The sequence below is a fragment of the Neophocaena asiaeorientalis genome, unplaced genomic scaffold (genome assembly GCF_003031525.2).
Source record: "Neophocaena asiaeorientalis asiaeorientalis breed wild unplaced genomic scaffold, Neophocaena_asiaeorientalis_V1.1 scaffold106, whole genome shotgun sequence".
NCBI classification, from domain to species: Eukaryota; Metazoa; Chordata; class Mammalia; order Artiodactyla; family Phocoenidae; genus Neophocaena; species Neophocaena asiaeorientalis.
Genome location: NW_020172597.1, coordinates 4,631,889 through 4,642,983, shown reverse-complemented (window position 1 = coordinate 4,642,983; position 11,095 = coordinate 4,631,889). Strand labels below are relative to the sequence as shown.

General features: G+C 43.3%; 1 long non-coding RNA gene across 1 annotated transcript; it reads left to right on the top strand.

Moving 5' to 3' along the window:
- The first annotated feature begins 27 nt into the window (after positions 1-27).
- Positions 28-11,035, top strand: LOC112395553 (uncharacterized). Its single transcript, XR_003002402.1, has 4 exons — positions 28-183; positions 1,964-2,059; positions 4,361-4,434; positions 9,739-11,035. It is a non-coding gene; the product is annotated as an uncharacterized LOC112395553 (long non-coding RNA).
- The last annotated feature ends 60 nt before the right edge of the window (positions 11,036-11,095 follow it).

Sequence of the window (11,095 nt, the reverse complement as noted above, 5' to 3'; positions counted from 1 at the left end):
TCCCAGTGTCTTTATTGCGCAGAAGCTTAGTTGCCTGAAGTCTCGCGAGATTTGAGAAGGGGCGATGACTTGGTGAGGCGGAATGAGAGGCGAGAACCTTCTGACTCCGCCCCCTTTGGGGGATCCGGAGGCGTTTAATAGTGACCTCCGTGGAACGTTCTGTGTTTGTGGGTCTCTGCTTTGGTGCGTAAGCTTTTGAATTTTAGGGGAATAAAGTTTTTGTGAGTTTTTTTTTTTTAATTTGGGAGGAAGCAGAGCTGGGGGCTGGAGGGCGACGTGGGAATGCCAAATTAAGTGCGCCTTTAATGATAGCTACCAGTACCGTAAAAGAAGGGATATAACACCAAAACTGTAAAATGATACACTCCAAAATAAAGAGCAGCACTTCCCAATAGTGGTCACTTGTTACCTTACGTCGACATGGACACTGCTTTTCTCACTTGAATGCATTTTAAAACTTTTAAAAAAACAATTGGAAACTAAACTACAATGAACATTATATCTTTTTCATACTTTACTGCTTTAATCTCCACAACTACTTGGTCGAAGGCATCAGCATTATTTTTATTTCACTGGTGATAAAACTGAAGCGCAAAAAAGGTTAAATTGATCAAGGCTCCGCAGCTAGTAAGTGTTGAAACTCAGTTTAAATAGCCCCCAAACCTGTAGATAAATGCATCAAATATGTATTGAGTAGCTACAGTGAGACAGTTTGCATTAGGTTGCAGGCACAAAGAGAAGTGAGACTGCTCCTGCTGGTGGTTACCTTGAATTTTACAAATGACCTTACAGCCTTTCTGAGACTTGGGTTGCAGGGGTCCTCAGCAATAAAATCAATACACTATTATTATTTCCTTCCTTTGAGTTTATGACCCTGGTGATAAAGTAGTTGAGAATAGTGGAATAAACCCTTGACTTGAACTCAGGAAAATTGTTTTCAACTCCAACTTTAATAAATCTCACTTCAGGCATTCAATGAATATTTGATGAATGAATGAACAAAACCTAACTAGTTATAAGACACCTGACTTCACTGAGTCTCGATTTCTTCATCTGTAAAATGATCTAATTCCTACCTCCTGGGGGTGTTGGGGAGATTGAATGAAACAGTGTAAGGGAGAGTGCTTTGTAAGTTGCAAAAGTGTTATAAAGAAGTTAGTGATAATGATTTTTCAGACCTGAGAAATGGCGTAAAAAATTAAAAACAGACTCAAGAAATAGTATGTTGAGATAGATAAGCTTAGCTAATGGGAAAAAGCTAGCTAAGTCTTTCTACAAATGTTTATTGAGCAATTATTGCATATACTATGCTTGTGAAAGAGAAGAAAAATGTGCAGGAAGCAGCACAAATTAGTATTATTAGTTATCATTCTTATAATTAAGTATTGACAGTATATAGGGGCTGCAGTCAGTTTCCCTCTGGGAGCGTGGAAATCAGGTTGCCCTCAGAATTAAACTAATAAAAATTTACATAGTAGAAGAAATTAGCTAATGGTGGTAGTAAACATATTTTAACAACTGGTACTGCTCAAGCACTGATCTACCAGGTGTGAATTCCAGGAAGGGTCCAAGAGATATCCCTCTGTACTAGGTGTTAACCCTTCAGTTGCTAGTTTTTAAATAGTAGGTCCCAGGGGAGGGGAGTTGTCAGGAGAGTTGGAACAGCAGCTATTTAGCAGCTAGTACCAAAGTATTTCAGTATTTTAGTAGTCGGTATTATAACTGGTATCAGTCACACTAGTACATACAGGCTGAATATTAGTCCTTGCTGTAGACTGTGGTTATCAATATTCTCTGCCCTTCCTTTTCTAAAACCCTCCCCATCTGGCCTGTCCCTAGGAGGTTATACTTCTCACCCTAATGCCATCAAGCTAGGCTTTGTTTTGGTCAGTGCAATGTGAGTAGAAATAGCTTGAGCAGAAATGTATGGGCCATCTCATGATTCCACCATATTTTTCCTCAGCCCTGAGAGGATCATGTTCCAAATAGAGCTGCTTTTCTAGCTTTGGTCCCAGAATGAAGATGTGCAGAGCCACAGCTGACGCACAAGACATGTAATGTGAGTAAGAAATAAACCTTTGCTATAAGCCACCAAGATTGTTTTAGTTGTTTGTTACTGCAACATAACTTAGCTGGCCTAAACTGGCAAATACAGTTCTGAAATTAGCTATCTGTAGGGGTAAGCCAAGAGCTTAGCTACAAGCATGATCAAAAAACAAACCAGACTCTGATCCAGTTCATATGAAAGGAATCTCAAGGCAGATGTGATTGTAATTTAATAAACAGAAGCCTAATCAATCTTGTCAACCAATCATTCTGTGTCCTATTTGGAGAGAGATTCTGTGAACCGACGGGCTTAATCAGCCATGACAACTCAAAACAACCCAGTCACAGAGGCAAGCATTAGCATTGTCCCTCTGAGCCCTGTCTCAGGCCAACCTGGGCATTAACATTTCCTTGTCTGTGTCATCCCTATAGTGGGTGAGAATATCTCAGGCTGCCTCAGCTAAGAAATGCTTCTTAAGATCAATGTTTTTCCTGGTGTGATTCTACGCTCACCCAGCAAATGTATTTCCTGTAGGGACAGAATTTAGCAATCTGTCACCTAGAGGATCCAAGTTCTTTTGATAATTGCATTTTTCATTGTAAATTAATCTATTGGATTCTGGTTTATGTAACTATCAGTTTTTGTGAACTTAGAGAATACAAGAGTCCCCCTGGGAGATGGTTCCATTCTGTGCTTACTATTAAAATCAGGCTTCTGAGTTTGCAAGGCTGAAGACCAGTTCTGGGATGATGGTAAATTCCTTAAAGTTTTGGAACTGTAGAGGGACCTGTCTAGACAACCAGCTGGACTACCTTAAGCTACACCCCTCTATCTCATTGTGTGCCTTCTTTGATCTCAAAGAAGAGCGGTAAGTGCTAAAGAAAGATATAATTCACATGCTGTGGGAGTTCAAAAAGGGAGAAATTTCTTCCATTTAGTATGAAATAGTGGGAAGAGTTCAGGAAAGATTTGTGAGGATGTGACATTTAAAAAATGAGTAGAATTAGGGGAAGAGAATGCCATGTGTAGGTGACCACTAGAGCAAATATAGGAAGCAGGGAATTGATGGAGGAAATACAGAATAAGAGGATAAGGAAGAAAAATCATCTGGAAAAATACATTGTGGTCAGACTAAGGCTCTTGGGTTTTAAAGTTTTTTTGTTTTTATTCTGCATCGGCAGGCGGACTCTCAACCACTGCGCCACCAGGGAAGCCCTGTTTTACCATTTTAATCACTTTTAACAGTACAGTTCATAGGCATTAAGTACTTTCACATCGTTGCGCAACCATCACCACTATTTGTCTCTAGAATATTTTCATCATCCGATACTGAAACGCTGTGCCCATTAAACAATAACTCCCCATCCTCCCCTCCGCCAGCTCCTTGGAACCACTGTTCTACTTTCTCCCTTTGAATTTGACTATTCTAAGTATATCATATAAGTGGAATTATACAATATTGGTCCTTTTATATCTGGTATATTTCACTTAGCATAATGTGTTCAAGGTTCATCCATGTCATAGCACGTACCAAACTTTCATTTGTATTTATGACTGAATATAGTATTCCTTTGTGCGTATATAGCACATTTTGCTTATATATTCATCCATCAATGGACATTTGGGTTGTTTCCATCTTTTGACTACTGTGAATAATGCTGCTATGAACACTGGTGTACAAATATCTGTTTGAGTTCCTGCTTTCAATTCCTTGGGATACATACCCCAAAGTGAAATTGCTGGGTCATATGGTAATTCTATGTTTAATTTTTGAGGAGCCACTATACTGTTTTCCACAGCAGCTGTACTGTTTTACATTCTCAGTGATAGAAGTTTTTACAGAGGGGAGTGACATGGTCAAAACTGTGTTTAAAGACTATCTGGCAGAGATAACAGGATGGAATAGGGTTGCAGAATGACCAGTTAGAGACTTCCACAACATATCAGACAAGATGTAACAAGAGCCTGAGCACATATGTAGCAGTGAGAATGGAGGGAAGAAAACACAAATGCAGCGGTGATATTGCCAACGTAGGATTGGAAGGACTGGACTGTTGATCAGCTGCTGTAGCGGTGGGGATCAAGAGAAATAAAGGTGTGTAGTATGACCCCCAGGTTTCCCACATGGGAGGATGGTAGTCTCCAGATGAAGACTTCTGGACTTCTCCAGAGCATGTCGAGTGGGACATTGTAAGGTCTAGGATGGACACTTGTTGTCTTGCCTGCTCAACACCCTTGCCCTTTCCAATGGTAATGGCACTCTACTTGCAGCCCAGCTGCTGAGCTCTGAAATCCATTGCCCTTCACCCCCAGGCCTCACTTCCCACAAGCTATTCCTGGCCGATGACTGAGCACAGCAGAGAATTTTGGACAGACTTCTTCCTGGGGTAAGTGACACTCTTCTGATGGACAGCTTGGGCTCAAGGACTCCTCAGTGACCTCACAACCTTTCCTTGGAGCTGCACGGCAGTCTAAGGTGCTTCCACCTAGAACTCTCGCCTTCTTTCTTCTTCACTTAGGGTCAGACCTGTCTCACTGTCAGATGGTCCTCTCCCAGTCTCTTTTAGGTCTTGCCCCCATTTTCCCTCACGGGTGTTTTCCATGATACATTTCTTGCATTTAACCCTGTCTAGGTGTCTGTTTTCTGAGGATCTGAACTGACATGAGGGGAAGGAGGATGAGATCGTAGTACCTCCTCTCCACCCCATCAGCCATAGGGGTAAGCCTATGACCCAGTCTGACCAATCATAATGATCCCTACATCTTGGCCCAGTGCCTCCTCAGAGTTTCTCTGCATCATTTGGCTCCCAGACCATCAGCTGCTTGTTCCACCTCAACCACAGACGTGGCTGACCAACTCTGAGTGACGCCTCACAGTTCCACTTCCTGAGGCCAACTAGTTGCAAATATGTATTCTCTGGCTTCTCCTGCAATTTCCAGATCCTGAGGACACACCACCTCACAGAGCATGAGATCTGGCTTCCTAAGCAGCTGCTGAAGGGGTCAATGAAGCAACCTAGAAGTACAGGAGATTTAACTGCCCATGGGGTCAACTATGATTAATAGGGGAACAATCCACTCTCCCTTCCTTCCTCTGATGGACTGTTTCATGGTATAATTTCTCTATACAACCCGTCTATAGGCATTCTGTATGGCCAAGTGGGTAGACCTGTCCAGAGACTAGATGTGTCTCTTCACAGCTCATCGTAAAGAACTAGCAGCAAACATTTCCTTGCATTGCTTGCCATCTTTTCCTGCTTCCCCTATCCCCTTATCCTCACTGCCCTAGGACTGTGCATCCCATATAAAGCTTTAGCACTTAACCCCTTTTTCAGGCTTTGTTTTCCAGGAACCCTTGCTTAGACAGATCACAGTTTCTGAACAGATGGGCACATGACCTAAACTAAGCTAAGCAAGGCCTTCCTAAAGATGTGAAATATAGGAGAGACAGGACTTTTCTTCTGTAGGTCTTGAGCCATAAAGATCTGTGGGTGGCTATCATTTCTGCTTTATGGACAGAGCCTGCCTGAGCATGAAGGCATCACAGAGGAAGGCAGAGCTCAGAGAAAGAGAAGGACACAGTGCCCAGACATCCTTTGGGCTCTGAGATCCAACTCTCTCCAATATGTGTAACTGTTTTTTTCATTTCTTTACCTCCCTAAAGACCAGTTTTCCCAATCCAAATCAAAGAAAATGTGGTCATCCCTAGATCCCACGTTGCCTACATTAGAGATCAGTCAGGTGACTAGATTTTGGGGCTCAATTTCAAATTCCTGGGAGAGAGAGCTGTTCCTTGGATTAACTTTAGCCAGAAGTTTGCCCCTGAACCAATCAACTTCATTATGAGGTACAGGATCATGTATACACATGGCTGTAGCCACTGTAAGCCTGTGAATGAAGGTGTGGTAGCGCATAGGGTTAGAAAAGTGGGAGCAGAGAGTTGGGTAGACCAACCTCTGAGAATAAATAAGGGGGGAAAGGGTAAAGGGAAGGGGTCTGAGGACAGAACACTATCTAACCCAATGCTCTCCTACACTTCATCTAAACCAGCACTATCCAACAGAACTTTCTGCAATAATGGAGATGTCTTATATCTGTGCTGTTACATATAGTAATCACCAGCCACATGTGGTTATTTAGCACTTGAAGACAGCTTATACAACTGAGCAACTGAATTTTTTTCCTCATTTTATTTTAATTTAAAATTGAATAACTTATAGGTAGTTAATGACTACATATATTGGACAATACAGACCACACTGTTGATCTGCTTGGGAAGACAGCGTGGAATATTGGCTATTGCGTCTGCTTTGGAGTCAGCCCGACCTAGGTTCAAGTCTCAACTCTACTTCTTATAAATTGAACAGATTACTTGACCCCTCTGAGCTGTAGAGTTAAAAGACGTAAAGAACAGTAAACAACATAGGATACCAAAAAGAGAGAAAGGGGCAAAAGATTCTGCAAAGGGACCAAAAGTCAGTTGGATTTAGCAATTAGGAGACTGAGTGAATTAAGACAGAGAAGTGTTCAAAGTGTGTTGGGGTAAGAGCCAGACCAGCAATTTACCTGTCTTTTGGACATCTGTTAAGTATCTTTCCTCTGGAGGGGGATCCCAGGCACGGAGAGACAGGGAACACAAAAATTTTCTCTTAATCCTGATGGCCACATGGGGAGCTAAAAACCCAAAGGCATGTCCTGAAGGTAGGGCTCCAAGGTCAAGCCAGAAAAACAGAGTCATAAACAGTCAGCCATGGGGTCTGGAGCCAAAGATGGGGTTGCCTAGACCAGGAAGCTAGAAGAAAAGAACACCTCATAAAATACCCTCATTACATAGCACTTACTGTGTGACTAGATTGTGAGCCCTTCAGGGTTCAGGGCCATGTTCTTCTTGGTATCCCCATCATCTAGTAAGTTCCAGACACCACAGTAGGTGTTAAATTAACATCTGTAGAATGAATGAATGAAAGTAAGCCAGTCCACTCCCTGGTGCATGGTAGACACTCTAAAAATGTTAAGTTATCAGAAGGAGAAAACTCTGCAGTGAGAAGGTGCCAGGGTATCCTTCTTGGCTTGGAAACCCTGTTTGTAAGGTCCCCAGCATATTGCCTGGCACAGAGGGATTGCTCAACGAGTGGTCACAAGGGTAATGATTATTAGTGGGGGAGAAAGCTTTTGCATAATGATTGGAGAAAGCCTTGATAATAATAAGAGCTAACCTATGTTGATCTCATTTAATTCTTAGCCCACTCAACGAGATAGATTTTATTAGACTGATTTTACAGATGAGGAAACTTAAAGAAGAGATGTAATTTATCCAAAGTTAGCCAGTTCAGAAACCTCAGGGCTGGAGTTGAACCTGAGCTTCCATGATTCCAGAGTCTAGGCTCCAGCAGCAAAGATTTGGGAGGCAGGAGGATTGCCAAAAGAGGAGTTTAAGGAAGAAAGTTCTGGGGTCGAAATTCACTTCTGATTTCTATACATTTACACAAATCATGATGCCTTCTTCTCCCTTGAATGCCCACTTCTTGACTTCTTGGCAAGGTCCTCACCCCTTCTACTGAGTTCATCTCTAGGCCACCCTTCTGTTTCCTGTCCCATTCAACCATATATACTCTCCTTCAACTTAAGGACATAGGAATTGAAATGGGGTCAAGGGGAGCTTTTTATTTGTTGGTTTGTTTTAGTTTTAAGAAGGAAAACTCTAGAGCAATTTTGTAAACTAGGTATTCCAGTAGACGGGCAGAAATTGACAATGCAAAAGAGAGAAAAGATCTGCAGAAGTAAGTTTTTGGGGTCCTTGGCACAGATTGGGTAGAGTTTGACCTCTGATAGGAGCTGGGACCCTGAGACTTTTCTTCAGAGCAAAAGAAGACAGAGAATATGGATACAGAAGCAGGAAAGTTCATAAAGGTTAAGAAGCTTAAAATCAAAAGTTAAAATTTGCAGCAATTGATGATGGAATGGTCTAGGACAGTGTTTTTCAAATTGCAGGTCCTAGCTTATTAGTAGACCATGAAATCACTTAGAAGTTTGCAACCAGCTTTATTTTAAAAAATGGAATAGAATTGAAAATTTGAACTAATTACACATAGCAAGGGTAAATACTGTGAAAACTACTGTGAAACTTCTGTTTCAGTTATATATCCAACTACATGTATACTGTAAAGTTTATTTCTTATTGAGGGTACAATAAAACATATTTTAAAGCCACTGTTCCGGGATGAGACCATGAGAAGAGTGGCTGATTCCTAGAACTTTCTTTCTCTTCTATGATGTTTGTAAATTGGCCTTGCTTTGTGACCAATAGCAGGCACCCTAAGGGACATGAGCCTGATGAAGTATGCCAGAGCTTCCTAAGCAGTGGCTACAGCATGTGCATTCCATATGTGCCTAAACATTAGTCTCCTAGTCTTCGGGCTACTCTTTCCTCCTGAGATTCACTATGATTGGACAGGCTGAGTTCATACCACCACCCTGAACCAATCATTCTGGCCAGTGAGATTGACCAGCTCACCCCTCCTCTTCCCTGATGGAGTCAGCTTCCTGGAAACACATGGATCGTAGAAAGGAAATCAGGGGCTGTCGCAAAGGGGGAAATGGAAAAATGAGGTAATCAACTAATGTTCAATACACATGGCCTTTGAGGTGCCAAAATTAGTTGTAAGTTTCAATAACATTTGTGCTGGTCATTTGCCTGTTTGCTCTGAGCTCTAATCTAGCCTTTCCATGCTCTGCTTTGTACTGAAGAGTGCCAGGCCCTGAAAGGCCCTGAAAAGTACACTTCCCAGACTCCCCTTGCTAGCTGGCTTCCTGTCAGATTCAGCCAATGGGAAGTACAGGTGGGAAATTCTTTGGCTGGAGATGGGATGGCTGGAGGAGAGGCAAAGCCATTTTCTCTCTGCATCTGCTAGAGACTCTGGCAGCAGCTGGTGGTTATGGGCTCAGACCTTCAGTGTTTCCAAAAGTGTCAGTGGTACTGGAGGGATAGCTCTAGGCTCCAGTGACCTCTGGCAGTTCTGCCAGCAGCACCATTTCAAAAGCAATATTCCAGTAGCATCAACAGCAAGTGCACTTCTGGATCTAGTAAACACCCTTCCATTTGATCCTCCAGGTCTAGGGGTGGTAGAAGCTTCCTGCAGCTACTAATCTCTAGTCTTCCTCACCTTACCCTTTTGCTTCCTCAAGCCAACCAGTTCTCTGAAATAAATTACCTCTGTTTGAAATTCCAAGCACGTTTTCTGTTTTCTTGTCTTCACCCTGACTGACATGGCACTGCCCTGGCCATTAGCTGTCTGCCATGATTAATTTCCCAGGTGTGCTGTTTGCAGGTGTTGAGCTGGGTGATGCCACAGAGCAGAACATTAAGCTCTCTGCTAGGGCATTGGGACAGGAGCAAGGGAGACCCTGGAGAAAGCACAGAGAAAGCTTCCTACTCCTTTTGCTTCCTCATCTTTCCCTAACTATTAGAACTGTGTGATGGAGAACTTAACTGCCTGCCTCCCAAGATAACTTGACTCCACGTTGTGACTGAAAGGGATGGGCTGTGGAATGATGGGGTGGGAATACAGCAAGGAGCACAGTTGGCAAGGGGGCCCAAAATGGACAAGCCGGGATAGGGTGCCCTTGCTGCAGAGTAGAGTTTAGGGAGGGAGGAGGAGCAGGGACTATGACCTCTGCATCCTCTTTTTCAGAGGAGCTGATGGAGGGATAGACCTGTGGTTCTCAACGTTTCCTGTCTTACCGCCCCCCAAGTGCTCTGCAATCAAAACAAGAAAACTGACTCTTTTAATGACATTTATCCTGGCTGATACCAGAGGAACCGTTACTGAATCCCTATGTCTAACCTGGCTCACTTCTGTGAGCTCCTGTTGCTACCCAGGCCACTGGGGGTAGTCAAGTCTCTTGAGGGCCTGGAGAGGTAAGACTGTGGATAACTCCTGGAGTCCTCAAAGGGGCAGCCATGCCAAAAACACCACTTCTCTCAGAGACCCCTTGCCATGGCCAGTAGCGTCTTGCACGATGGTATTAAGTCAGTCCCACTTAAGTATGATCCATGATTGGAAACCTAGATCCAGTCAGCCATTAACTTGCTCTGTGATCTTGGGCAGATCACTTAATCAAGCTCAATCTCAACATTTCCATCTGTTTGAAAAAGAGCAGAGGGATAATTTTTCTAAATTCTTTTAAAATAAATCATTTTAAGGGGATGGATGGGATGGGAAAAATGATAAGTGTTACCATCTACCCCTCCTTCTTGCCCATCCTCCCTGGGTTTCTGTGAGTATCAAATAAGACAGCAAGCATGAAAATGTCCTGAAAAGTACAAAGCCCCATACAAAAGTAAGAGTGTTATTATCAACATAGTTGTTAGCTTAGAGGGATGAAGGCAGGGCACAGGCTGAGAGCCAAACAGCTGGAAGGCAAGAAACCTTAACACCAAAAAAGGAAACTTTCTTTGTTCAAATTCTTCCTGGAGTGGCACTTTCTTTGGAGCAGACCTGGCACTAGAATCCTCTGAAATGCTGACATGGGTCCAGGAAAGTGTTCAGGGGGCAGGTAGGGCATCCAACAGCCAAAAGATGCTGGAGAAACACCAGGCCTTGTTCCTCAGTTCCTCTGTGATCCAACAAAGGATGCAATGGAAGAGGGAGGTTGAGGTTCAAAGCTGGTGTGTGCTGGATCACCTCCAGGCTCTTTAACCAGCCACCAAGCTATCTGGGGACCCAGGACGTCATGGGCATGCTGTAACTAATACTGAACTCAGCTGCCCACAGTCTAAACACCATCCTATGTCGTGTTCAAAGAGAACATTGATCTGGGGAGGACCTTAGAGACGGTCTAGTCCAACCGAGGCCCAGTGAGGGGCAAAGACTTTCCAAGATAACAAGTAGTCAGGCTCATGGGGCTGCAAGGAACAGAAACCAACTCCTGCAACTCCCATGTAAGGACTGACATTGAAACACCAGCAGGAACGAGGCAGCTCTAGGACTCGCTGCTCTGTCCATGCTCCCTCAGCTCACACCCTCCCCGTCTCTGCACTGCACGCCT